The sequence below is a fragment of the Nyctereutes procyonoides genome, unplaced genomic scaffold (genome assembly GCF_905146905.1).
Source record: "Nyctereutes procyonoides isolate TBG_1078 unplaced genomic scaffold, NYPRO_anot_genome, whole genome shotgun sequence".
In the NCBI taxonomy this organism is placed as follows: Eukaryota; Metazoa; Chordata; class Mammalia; order Carnivora; family Canidae; genus Nyctereutes; species Nyctereutes procyonoides.
The window spans coordinates 1,771,370-1,782,380 of record NW_026575155.1 but is presented as its reverse complement, the minus strand read 5'-3'; the positions used below and the strand labels follow the sequence as shown (position 1 = coordinate 1,782,380).

The following is an 11,011-nucleotide window of genomic DNA, read 5'->3' as shown; positions in this document are numbered from 1 at the left end:
TTGAACAGATTTTCAAAATCAATTTGAGATGTGTCTTCCTCTTGGGAATTGAAATCAGATTGCTAAATCTGTCCTTTTGCTTTGGTTGTCCTTCTCATTTAATACTTTTTTGCATTGCCTTCCTTTAGAAATTGTTCTGCTTATAGAAGGTATTCTTAAACCTGTGCTTCCTTCTTTTGGCATTCCATATTCATGTAGGGTTGATCTTTCCAAATATATATTTTAGCAATTTTCTGCTTTAGGTTCCCATGAAAGCTTCCAGTGACTGAAAACAATGCGTGAATAAAAACACAGTTGTGGGTTATTTTGCATATAGGTTAGACAAAACAAAATTTTTGCCAATAAATCGTTCTCTCAATTTTCATTCTGTTTCTAGGGTAAAAAAAAATCTAATGTTTAGCCGTCCTTCATAAACACAGCTTATGTTTGTATCATTAAAGCAAACTAACCCCGCTGCGATTAAAATTTTGATTAAATGGATCTTGTAAGCTTTCATCACAAGAAAAAACATTTTTGGAAAAAAAATATATTCACAGTAAAAGTTGTTTTAAAACAAGAAGTAGAAGACCATGTATTGAAATGGACATGAAACCTAAGGATATTAAGAGAAAATGACTCAGATTGACAAAAATTAATAATGTCAGAAGTTAAATGCTTTATTTAGGGGTGCCTGGATGGCTCAGAGGGTTAAGCATCTGCTTGGGGCTCAGGTCATGATCTCAGTTCTGGCATCAAGCCCACTTAGGACTCCCAGCTCAGGGGGAGGCTGCTTCTTTCTCTCCTTCTATCTCTCCAACCTGCTCATGAGAGCTCACATGAGTTCTCTCAAATAAATAAAATCTTTAAACAAAAAAGTTAAATGATTTATAAATGATAATGCTTCCCTTTAGGGAACAACCAGAAGTCTTTGCCCCTTTACCTTTATTTACCTTGCACCAGTACCTGATGCACTTCCATGCTGCCATTCCAGTCTTGCTGTTTTGGCTATTTTGGAATAAAGTGAGAAATCTTGGGAATATAAATTAACCTTGGCCAAAATCTAAATCTTTAGATTTTAGGGAACTTATTTTCTACTTGTAAACCTACAATCTGTACAATTAAGAATAAATTAGTATGTTGGGTTTAAGAGATAATCTTTCAAACTAAGAAAATTGAATTTGTGTTAAACATATGAAAAGAAACCCACCTTATTTGACAAAAAGTTATACCATCTACATAGGGAATGCAAGCTTTAAGTATCCTTTGCATTTACCTTTAATTGAACAGTAAATCCATTCACAGAACCTTCTAAATCAGAAGGTATATTTCCCCCTCCAAAAAAATGCTGAGACAACTTCCTACCCATAACTCACACCCTTTAATGGACTCCTGGAAAATTCTATTGAAAAATGGTATTCAATGAAGTCATGTAACTCTCCTCAAATAATGTGTCCAATCTTTGTATCTAATGCCTACAACTAATTTTCTATTGAACTTAGTTTTAAATATGGTTGAAATTAACTCCCTTTACTCTTTTTCTTTTATCATTTATAATGGTTTTCAGATCTTGAAATATGCATCTTTTCCAAGCAAGTTACACAGTCTTCTCAGAAATTGCTCTTGTCTGAGCTAAGTGTCCCTCATGTGGCTTGCCATAGAAATTCCTGGTAATCTCTAATCTAACACTTTCCTTCTGTTTCCAATTTTTTTTAGACTTTCAGTCTCTACAACTATACCTTAAGATCCTAGAAGAAAGAGTCTCTATCAGTCAAGTAGACCAGAACCCGTAGAAGTTATGTTAATGTACTTACTGCAGACTATTGGCTTAGTTGATTTTGGAGTCTGGCTAGGCAAGTCCAAAGTTGGAGGGCAGGCCTTTAGGAAGAATAGTCCAGAACCCAAGGGTGGGAGCTGAAGGTTCAGTAACAAGCAGAATGTCTTCTTTGGGGAAAGCTCAGTTCTGCTGTTAAAAATTTCAACGGATTGGGGCCCCTGGGTGGCACAGTCAATTAAGCATCTGCCTTTGGCTCAGGTCATGATCCTGGAGTTCCAGGATGGAGCCCCGCATCAGGCTCCATATTCAGAGGAGTCTGCTTCTCTCTCTCCTTCTTCCTCTGTCCCTCCCCCTGTGCATGCACTCATGAGCTCTCAGTCTCTCAAATAAATAATTTTAAAAATTCTTAAAAAAATTCAACTGATTAAATCAGGCCAATCAGATTACTTAGGATAACTTTCTTTACTTAAAGTAAATTGATTATAGACATTAATCACATCTACAAAACATCTTCATAGCAACTCCTAGATTATTGTTTGATTTAGAAACTGGGTACTACAGCCCAGCCACACTGACAAAAAAAAAAAAAAAAAAAAAAAAAAAATTCCCTTAACTCCAATTTAAAAAAAAAAAGTTAACATCCAGAAGAATAAAAACTTATACCAGGCACCCACATACTCCTCACCTAGATTTGAAATGTGCTAAAATTTGACTAATTTGCTGTATCTGGTGTGTGTTAGTGTACATTTTTGAAGTTATTTGAAAATATATTGCAAACATCATTACACTATATCTCTAAAACCTTTAGCATGCACCTCCTGAGAATGACATTCATCTACATAACCACGTTTGCATTAACCCCTCGCAAATAAATGAGCAGTGATCTTATAAAGTTATCTAGTAATCAGGTCATATCCAAAATTTAGAATTATTCTATCACAATAAAGGAAAGAAGAAATTAAGAAATGAAGCAATGAAGAAAGCAAGACACAAAGAGAGAATTTTGAAGTTTCCTCCCAAAATTGAAGGTCAGCTAAGGGGTGTGTATACCTGAAACATCTCCTATGTTATACTCCTTTTGGGCTCTACATTCAGTGTTGGGTTAACTCCTTTCCCTATCAATGCCAATTTGAAAGAGTGTGAATATTTGCATTACTGTTATTATTGATAATGTTATTGTAACACTGGGATTTATATTTAATTCATAATTATATTTTGTACTTAATATTAAAAACACTGAATGACTGTTGAATTGTTTAATAGGATTCAAAATTAGTATTAAACTGTCCTTATGAGGAAAGGGGCCAGGCCAATTTTGGGTAAAGAGAAATGGAAAAATGGAATAGATCAGAACAAACAGCACATGTGTGTGTTTCCTCTGGGCTGTTTCAGCTCCCTTCCTCATTTAAACATACTGTTCACAGATCCTCACCATCTTTCCTGCCATGAGTTAGGAATCACTTGGTTTAAAAATCCTTCGTCTGGATGTACCAGCATTTTGTGGAGGTATTTCTCTTAGGCATTCCTTTAAAGATAACAACCTTATGCATGACAACATTCCATTTTTCTTTCATCCATTTAATTCCTCAAAATGTTTGCCCATTTCCCCAGGATATAAATCCAGTTTCAAACAGGATTTGAGGAAGGATTACCTCAAAGAATGTTTTCTGAGACATTAAAAAATGGTAATTGATGATTTGAGTATTTTGCTTAGCTAGGTCGGTTCTTCAGCTGCAGAGAACATTCTGTTCCTAGGAAGTAGTTTTACTATATAGCAAGTGCTTAAGAAAATAGGAAAAGAAATAAACATTCTGAAAGTTAACCTTGTGTGACTTCAAATCAACCTTGGAGTTTTGTGCCAGGATCCTAGGAGAAACAAATAAACTGGATTGTGTTTGTGTCCTTCACAATTTGAGGAGTTCATAGAATTTGTTAGAAGTTCACATTGAGGCAAAAAGAGGCCCCACCCTGAGCTCCTGTCTAGCCTTTCCATAATAAATTGAAGACCTGAAACATGGCCATTAGTGACATAACTATAGTGCAAAGGCCTGTCCAAGGGCAATAAATGCCATTGTATCCCCACTCCCAAATTACATTGCCTCACAGCCTGCATTGGGCTGGATTTAGCGAGTTTGGTCAGAATACACGGAAAGAAAGCCTAAGAACTAGCTGTGTAGGCAAGAAAAGGAAAGACTTTCTGGATGGAACAGATCTATAAAACAGTTAAATCAACTTGAAATATGTTATCTACCATTTTAATAACAGGTTCTTAAGGAGCTTAATATGGATCCCAATGTTTCTGAATTCAGATACTAAGCTAATATTAAAGAAATTGCATAGGCTTTGATAATTTTTGACATATATTTCCCCATTCTTTTGCCATTTTATATGTCCCTTGATCTTCAAAGGGAACTCCAAATAAATCATTTCAATATAAATATGCCCTGTTTCATTTGGAATTCTTTTTAGTTTGGAAATAATGACTTTATGTGTCCACAAAAGAGCTACATTTCCCAATTTTAGGTCTAACATAATCCACTGACTAGTTGTCTTCACACACTAATTAACAAGAATAATTTCAGGCAAGTGCAGTAGTTAATTCATGAACTAAAGTGCGTTTAGGTCCCCACTCCTTTTTCATTTTTATGAGGAGGTTGTGCTGGGTCCACATGTAGTTGTTGTTATTGTTGTTCTTTACATATAAGAATTTGTTTTATTTTGAGAGTATTCTGAGCCTGAAAAAAATGTCTTATTTACTATACACAGTGGAACAATTTGAAATAAGATCTATTTTAAACCTATGCATTCTGGTAATAATAATTGTCTTTATGCTTCATATGAAAGTTACTCCACCTTATCTAACACTTGTGTCTCACTGGGCCACCAGAAAAAGAATATGTTATCATATTATGAAACCATATCTCAGTGTGTTGTGCTTTTTTTTTTCTATTGAGAAAAAATGTAGAGTGAGTGAATATTGTCATGAAAAGAAATAAAACTTTGTGCCAAACACCATCTTACAAATCCCACCACTTATGCCATCCATGGCCAAGAAGAGATTCTTTTGCAATGAAAAACTATATACATAAAAGGCAAAAGCTGAAAATAAGAATAAATATCTAATAAAAATATTAAAAAGCTCATAATTTGGATTGTACACATATGGATTAGGTGAAATAACTATACCATAAATCACTAGGGTTACAGGCATTAGTAAAAGGTAAAACATTGCAGCAATAATAATTTTGTCTCTAAAAGTATATCTGCTAAAACTCTTAAGTGCTGATGGGATCCAGGCCCTGGTCCCTGTGGTGTTTTACTCTCTGTCTCTGGATCTAGTCTCATGCCTTTAAATACTGTCTACTAATGTGACCCACATTAGTAACAACCTGCTCCTCTTATCTGAACTCCAGAAGGATACATCACCAGAGATCCTGGGTGGCTCAGTGGTTGAGTGTCTGCCATCAGCTCAGGTCATGACCCCAGGGTCCCAGGATTGAGTCCTGCATCAGGATTCTTGCAGAGAGCCTTCTTCCTCTGCCTATGTCTCTACCTCTCTTTCTACATCTCTCATGAATAAATAAATAGAATCTTTTTAAAAAGGATACATTGTCTATTTAAGTGACATTTAGACAATTCTAACAAGAAGATAAACTTTGCCATATCAAGTCCTCATCAATTTACCTCTGATATGATCAATTGCATCATCGTCTGTCCAGTAATTTACTTAAATTCTTTGAAGTCGTTTTCCATTTCTCATTTTCCTTCATTCTTCCTATTCATCTACAGGCAAATCTTCAGGCACTTTTACTAAATATATGCTCTCTGCTACTCATTGCTGTCATTGCAATACCATGTCTAAGCCTCCAAGCTGCATTCATGGACAACCACCACAGACCCTGACCCTTACTGGACTCCTGCCCTCAAATCCATTTACCCAGAAGCAAACAGCATGATCTTCCAAAAATTGCATTCAAATTTATGGTATTCTCTTTCCTAAAACATTCCCATAATTTTCTATTTCACTTACAATAGAATTTATTTCTTTTATAATGTCTACACAGGATCTGGCCCCTGTCTTATGCTCTGATTACATGCTATACCAATTATGACTTGCTCACTACAACTACATTGGCTTTCCAGTTTTGCAAGTTTACCAAGTTGGTTTACCAAAAATCCTATCTAAGGATTTTTGCATAGTTGTATTCTCTCCTGATCCCCAGATCATTGGTTCCATCTTGACATTAAAGTTTTAGTTTAATTTTTCTTTTAGTTTAATTTTTTAAAAAGATTTTTTTAAATTAATTTGACAGAGAGGGAGAGAGATACAGAGCACAAGCAGGGGGAGCAGCAGGCAGAGGGAGAAGCAGGCTCCCCACAGAATAGGGAGCCCAACGCAGGGCTTGATCCCAACATCCAGGGATCATGACCTGAGCCAAAGGCAGACACTTAACTGAGTGACCCAGGTTCCCCTAAAGTTTTAGTTTAAATGGAACTCCTTCAGTATAACCTGATTTATTTGCAGTTTGATGAAGCCCCCAGTGACTGCTTTTAAATTATGTTGCTCTATCAAAGTGCATGCCACTACTTAAAAATGTCTATTTTTTTATTTTTGGAATATTTTATGGTAAACTCTGAACTGCACAAAGCTATGCACTTAATAAGTTATCATCACTTAATATTATTCAAACTGCTACATATATGAAATAGTTTTTGTTATTCCCATAATCAATTGACCCCAAGTCAGTGTTTAGTATCACCACTCAAATAATACTGGATTGCTTAACAATATTTCATAATGTATGATAACCCTAAAAAATAAGATATTCAAGAGCTGGCTCCCTTGCGCTTTCTTCCTCAAACATGTCTTCACAGTCACCCATCACACTGATAAGAAATACCCAGTTCCAACAGAAAGCACATGAGACATTGAAGTCTTTAAACTTCATCATCCATAACTACATAAATGCACAACAACAAATATTAACAATAGTAAAGCTTTTGCATCAGCAGTAGAAAACTCGTGGGTACTGTTTTCTAAAATGAAATCTGGACCATTAAACTGTCACCTTTTTTCAGATGTCTCCTATTCTAGTATAGATTGAAAATTTTAGGACAATTGGGATTTGTTTAAACACTGATTTTCATAAATTGGAATTCCAAGAGTGTTAAACAGCTGCCAGTCAACATAAATCTACAGACTATAAAGATGCCAATGTCAAAAAAAAAGATCTGCTATTAATATAAGAGCACTGAAATGTATTAAATACATTGAAGAATAATACTCAAATAGTTGGTGATTACCATATTCAGCCTTCTGGAAAGAAATGACCTCAGAGATATTCTACTTAATGACATCTGTTTTACAAGGAAGATATATTAATTTATATACCCCCTCACATACAGACACACACATTACTTTGCAAGCACATTGGGTATCTTTTTTTTAAGATTTTATTTATTTATTCATGAGAGACAGAGGCAGAGACATAGGCAGAGGGAGAAGCAGGCTCCCCATGGGGAACCCGATGTGGGACTCGATCCCAGGACCCTAGGATCACGACCTGAGCTGAAGGCAGACGCTCAACCACTGAGCCACCCAGGTGCCCCACACTGGATATCTTTTGATTTAGAGTACTTTATCTAATGTACTTAGAAGTGAGGAAACCAAATCTTTCTTGCTGCATTCTTCATTTTAGTTTCCAATATTCCAATTGGAATTCCAATTGGTGTTGATTTTCAAACATCGATTTTTATACCAGAATTATGCCAAATTTTGAATTCCCACAATTCATTTTTTTCTACATCACACAAATCACTTCATATAAAGCTAATAACAACAATAAAGTTGGCATCACAGTACAGCTGAGTTGAGCCCTTAGTATGTGACAAGTATAAATCAGGACACTAGACAGAGCAGTATGACCAGTGCACAGCACATGCTGACCTTGCATCCCCTTAATTCTATTTCTGCTACTTCTAGCTCCATTTTGAAAGAGCTGAAAATACTACAATTGTGCCAATATTGATTTTGGTGGTCAGTAATCAAAAAGAATTAGCCAGGGAAATGAAAAAAGAGTTTTTTTGTTTTGTTTTGTTTTTAAATATACTATTTATTGGCCAGATATTCAGATTTGGAAGGATTAATTATATATTTTAATGGGATTGAATATTTTAATTTTGTTTGGTTTAGACAAGTGGCAAATAAATTCTAAAACCCTAACTATTAGTAAAGGTTTTATTTGGAAAATTCAAATATTTAGAATATGGAATATATTGGGAGAAAAAAGCCCAGTGGAAAACTTAGCTCTATATTACAATAGGTTAATTATAAAAACATCCACAATTATTCCTCTTCTGGTATTCATATCACTTGCAATGTTTTCAAAATTCCTCCCACTAAGTGGTGGAGTTTATTCATTCAGCTTTTGAAAATTTGCTGATTTGTGACTTGTTCTGTCTAGGAATACAGCTGATGCAATATTGTGTCCATTTCAAATTGAGGCCTCAAGAGGCCTTGTATATAATTCTGCTCACTCTTTTTAAATTCCTTTTATGCCATGTGAAAAAGTCTGGACTAGCGTGCTAGAGAATATGAGACCTAGTAGCAGGCAACCTTATTTTCCTAGCCAATGCCATTCTAGACCAGCCTACAGCCAGCCAACCTCTGAGCACAGGACATAATACTGCTAAGACTAGCAGAGCTGCTTCCCTAACTCATGGCTAAATTCAGGTGCATAAGAACAGCTAAGACCAGAAATTCCCAGTTGACCCAAAATTCATGAGCAACAATGCTTTGCGTGAGTTTTATTGTGGACCCTATAATATTATATCAACAGATAACTGATTCTTAAGAAAATGCCCCTGAGAGTTGCAAAATATATCTACTCATAGTCTTCTGGCTCTTTTGGGATGCAGGCCCAGAACTGTTATGGGATATACTTCTGAGAATCAATGTAAATTGAATATAGCTACTTTATTCCTATAGCTACAAAGATAACTGAGGACCAATACAGTGTCTAATGCAAAGTAAGTACTCAAATATCTGTTATATACATTAACTAATATTTTTCTAAGCAAAGTCCAAATACTCTAAAGTGTATTCAAAAATCTGGAATTAGTCAAATTCCTATCTAATTTAAGGAAAGGGACATGACTAGTGTTTGCATTTGCCAACTGAGAGGCCTGGTAACAACAACAACAACAAAGCCATTTTTTAAAAGCACAAAATGGGATCACAAGGTCATAAGACACTGCAAGCCATAGTCTTGGGGGCACAGAGGAACTGTAAACTAAGGAGAGCAAACATTTGGAACCGGTTATATGAAGAACAAGAACTTCTAAAATAGGTTAAGCAAGGAAAGAAGGAAAGGGTGCAGAGCAAGAAGCAAAGAGGCAAGATTTTTGGGTGTTGATTTTCAAACATCGGCTTATGTTCCCAGCTCTCCTTTAGGGCCCGACAAGTTTGTTCTGTGTGTCAGTGTTCGGTTTTGGCAGGAAGCAAGAGGCACAGCAAACAATGTGGTATTTGATGCTGTGGCATGGCTCACTTATTTCCCCCTTTTTAAAGTGAGATGCTTACTCTCCATATGCCTAGAGCTCTGTGTGCCAACAACCCAAAATTGAGGCCTTCTCCAGGAATTGTCCTCAGCCAAGCAGAGCTGCCTTTTTCTGTTCTTCCTTCATCCCTGCATGAACTAGTCAATGCAGGGGTATGAAGGGCTGGTCCTTTGCCTCAATTAAGAGCATCTATGAAGGGTCATCCCAAGGCCTGAAGCTCTACAGGGACTGCTGAGGCTCCTGCTCTATTACTAGTCCACTATTCCTAATCCCATTCTCTCTACTTCCTTCTGGGTATAGTTCCTAACAGCATGCACAGGGGCACAAGAATCCCTATCTCTGCACTGTGTTCTTGGAATATGAGAAAGACAAGCTTTGGTACCAAAAGTGGGCTGAGAAAACAGACTTTAAGTGGGAATTTTATAGCTATGTCATTGGCCACATGGCTTGTAGGTGGAATGTAGGTAGCCCCTGGAAGGCAAAGGTGCTGCAGCTGCTAAAATCCTTGGCAGAAGGGAATGAATGCACTGGTGAGTGCAAGACCTCAGACATTTGAGAGATGATATGAAGTAATAATTGCAGGGATCTGGAATCTGGCTTTTGCTAGGGGCTCGCAACATTTTAGAAAAACCGCTGTGAAAGACTGAAGGTGATTAATTATCAAATGCAGGCTCGGTATGAAAGTCAGAGGGCATCCCAGCAGCACAGAAAAAGTCTCATCTCCTGTTGCCAAAAGACTGAAAAAGCTGAGTATCAGACCCATAACTCGATTATAAAATTATAATGTAAGCGGAGCTCTAGTGAAGGTTGAATTCTCAAGATCAGCAAATCTGTGAAGCCCTGTCAGTGTCCTTATTCCAGAAAAGTAAAATTCTGCAACTTGGTATGGGGATATGAGGGCAAGGCCTTGAAAATCGTGAATCTCCAGATTAGGCAAAATAGAATTCTGCAGAAAGGTCACATTCTTCCTGTTAAAGTCTAGCTAAACCCCTTGCGATGGGATCACCGCCATAGTCATTTTATCTATGGCCATTTTTGTGCTACAACAGCAGAGTTGATGAGTAGTTGAAGGTAAGCTCAACTCCCAAGATATTAGCTATCTGGCCTTTTAAGAAAAAGTCTGCCAACCCTTGGTCTAGAGGATTTTTCACAGTTACTCTATTCCATTCCCCATATACAAGAGGAATAATAAAGTCTAGGTCCAGTTGTGACTCACAGTGGATCCATTAGTGAATGGACTCACCGAGGGTAGTTTCTTTGGTCCCGAATTGTATAATGGAAATGATCATGTTGATAGTTAGCAAAACTACAATACTCCTTTCCCCTAGGATAAGACCTAGCATAGTGAGGACACTCAAGTGAAAACCTGTAAAATTGCCCTACAGTACCTGTCTGGCCAAGAAATTTTTAAAAAAATATATTACATCATAGGAAGAAAAATATTATTCAAAATTTTTTCAACATATCTGTATTGTCAAAATGTCCTCCATAAAATCTGGAAACCTCCTTGCAAGTGAGTAGACTATTGGAAATTCAAGGTGGTAACAGTCTCTATTGCAGCTGCTCTGCTGGATATATTTTCTTTGCCAGAACAGATCCACATGGTCCCAGATATATCACATCCATGAAGTATAGTATAGTTGAATCCTATAAAGAAATAGAATAATATACAATTATATTCATATGCGATGGGCTGCA

General features: G+C 36.5%; 1 long non-coding RNA gene across 2 annotated transcripts in view; it reads right to left on the bottom strand.

Annotated features, from left to right (window-relative positions):
• Positions 1-7,205: 7,205 nt before the first annotated feature.
• The window catches only part of LOC129502100 (uncharacterized), a 102,687-nt gene continuing 98,881 nt past the window's right edge, over positions 7,206-11,011 (bottom strand). For both annotated transcript variants that reach the window (XR_008662895.1, XR_008662896.1), the window contains one exon: positions 7,206-10,960. This is a non-coding gene — a long non-coding RNA (uncharacterized LOC129502100). The remainder of the gene's footprint in view (positions 10,961-11,011) is intronic.